Genomic DNA, 2,884 nt, shown 5'->3' on the forward strand with positions numbered 1-2,884 from the left:
AGAGATGGAGAGAAAGAGGAAGAGACAGAGAGATACACAGGGATGGCAGAGAGACTGGAAAACAAAGACTGGAAAGAGAGTCACTGAGAAAAGGGAGAGACAGAGACGTCCGGAGAGAGGAAAGGCAGGAGACCCAAAAACAGAGAGAAATAAAGAGAACGGAAATGAGAGATAGAGCGACCTGAGAGAAAAAGAAAAAGGGAGAAGAAAGACAGGAAGAAACAGAGAAATCCAGTCTAATTAGAAAGAGAAACACTGAGGCGGGAGCATCACTTGAGCCCAGGAGTTCAAGACCAGCCTGGGCAACATATTGAGACTTGGTCTTCAGGAATATTTAAAAAATTAGCCAGGCGTGGCACTGTGCACCTCTAGTCCCAGCTATTTGGGAGGCTCAGGTGGGAAGATCACTTGATCCCAGGAGGTCGAGGCTGCAGTGAGCTGTGACGGGGCCACTGCACTCCAGCCTGGGCAATAGAACAAGACGGACAGAAAGGAAGGGAAGAGAAGAAAGGGAAGGTGGGGGGGGGGAGGGAAGAGAAGAAAGAGGTGGAACACGGTGGCTCATCCTAGCAATTTAGGAGGCTGAAGAGGGAGGATTGCTTGAGACCAAGAGTTGAAACCAACCTGGCCAACATAGCAAGACCCTGTCTCTATAAAAAATAGAGATGGGCCAGGCGCGGTGGTTCACGCCTGTAATCCCAGCACTTTGGGAGGCTGAGGCAGGCGAATCAACAGGTCAAGAGATCAAGACCATCCTGACCAACATGGTGAAACCCCATCTCTACTAAAAATACAAAAATTAGCTGGGCGTGGTGGCGTGCACCTGTAGTCCCAGTTACTCAGGAGGCTGAGGCAGGAGAATTGCCTGAACCCGGGAGGCGGAGGTTGCAGTGAGCCAAGATTGTGCCACTGCACTCCAGCCTGGTGCCTGGTGACAGAGTGAGACTCTATCTCAAAAAAAAAAAAAAAAAAAAAGGATACAAAAAATTAGCTAGGTGTGGTGGCACGAACCTGTAGTCCCAGCTACTCGGGAGGCTGAGACAGGAGAATCGCTTGAACACAGGAGGCAGACGTTGCAGTGAGCCAAGATCACACCACTGCATTGCAGCCTGACAGAGCGAGACGCTGTCTCAAAAATAAAGAGAAATAGGGAGGAAGAAAAATGTGCATTCATTCAACAAATATTTACTAAGTGCCTACTGCTGTGCTAAGCACTATTTTAAATGCCGGGATACAGAAGTGAACAAGACAAAATCCCTGCCCTAGAAAAGCCAGCATTCCAGAGGACAGCCTACTGGAGCAAAACAGAAGAGTCAGGAGTTGGGGAGAAAGCCAGAGGCGGTAATAAAGAGGATCCATTGGCGAGCCTGTCAGAAAGGGGTAGGGTAGGGCCGGAGGAGGATGCGGCTTACTGCGCCCCACTGTGCCCCCACTGTCAGAGCAGTCAGCAGCTCTGAGCAAGGACTGTGCCCTACAACCCTTGCCAGTCAACAGGTTCCAGAAAGGCTGACAGGTAGGAAGACCCACAGGAGAGACAAAGGGAAGCACAGTCTGGGAGAGATACGGGGAGAGGAAGACACAGACATACTGAAGAGAGAGACGGAAAACAGACACGAACAGAGGCCCAGACTGACAGAAAAGAGAGAGAGAGAAAGGGACAGAGAGATGAACACAGAAACACAGAGACTGAGATTGAGGGCGGCTGGGGGCGGTGGCTCACGCCTGTACTCCCAGCACTTTGGGAGAGCAAGGCAGAAAGACTGCTTGAGCCCAGGAGTTGGAGACCAGCCTGGACAGCACAGTGAGGAAGGCTGGATCTTGCCAAGCAGGGACAGGCAGGAGGGTGGGCCACATTCCTCAACAGTCTGCTCCAAATACAGCCCCACCCTCACCGCTCCCACCACCCCAGCCCTGGCACATCCAGGCGTGAGTCTGCCCCCTCTAGCCCACACCCTAGGATTGGGGGAGGGGGCGGATAGATGAGAGAATGAGGGATAAGTGTGTCTGCCGTCATGGCCTGGGACTGCGTCAGATAGGGACTGCGGGAGTGGACACTGGAGGTTCAGCAGCATGGGCACAGGACATTTGGGGGCATCAGGAGCCAGTGCCTTGGGAATAAAAATGGTAGATTCAGGGCAGGACATGATATGGAAGTACAAGGGGGTCGACACGCAGAAAGGTACCCTGAAGAAATGTCTAGACACAGACGTACCAGGCTGATGGACATCGAAAGCCAGAGAAATTACAGGAGAAGCAGGGGGATAAGCGTAGCACACAGGGTCCCAAGAGCAATGGAAGTGACAAAGGCTCAGGTGTGAGTTCCTAGGAATCCTAGGCATGGGGCACGGGAATGCCAGGGATATCTTTATTTATTTACTTATTATTTTTTATAAAGACGGGGTTTCACTATATTGGTCAGGCTGGTCTTGAATTCCTGACCTCAGGTGATACACCCGCCTTGGCCTCCAAAGTGCTTGGATTACAGGTGTGAGCCACCACGCCCGGCCTATTTTTTATTTTTTGAGACAGTCTCGCTCTGTGCAATGGCACAATCTCGGCTCACTGCAATCTCCACTTCCTGGGTTCAAATGATTCTCCTGCCTCAGCCTCCCGAGTAGCTGGGATTACAGATGCCCACCACCAAGCCTGGCTAATTTTTGTATTTTTGGTAAAGATGGGGTTTCACCATGTTGGCCAGGATGGTCTCGATTTCCTGACCTCGTGATCCACCCACCTCAGCCTCCCAAAGTGCTGGGATTACAGGCGTGAGCCACCGTGCCCAGCCTTATGGGTGTCTTTAGAAGTGTATTTGGGCCGGGCGCGGTGGCTCAAGCCTGTAATCCCAGCACTGTGGGAGGCCGAGGCGGGTGGATCACAAGGTCAA

This window comes from Cebus imitator, unplaced genomic scaffold, assembly GCF_001604975.1.
Source record: "Cebus imitator isolate Cc_AM_T3 unplaced genomic scaffold, Cebus_imitator-1.0 Scaffold306, whole genome shotgun sequence".
NCBI lineage: Eukaryota > Metazoa > Chordata > Mammalia > Primates > Cebidae > Cebus > Cebus imitator.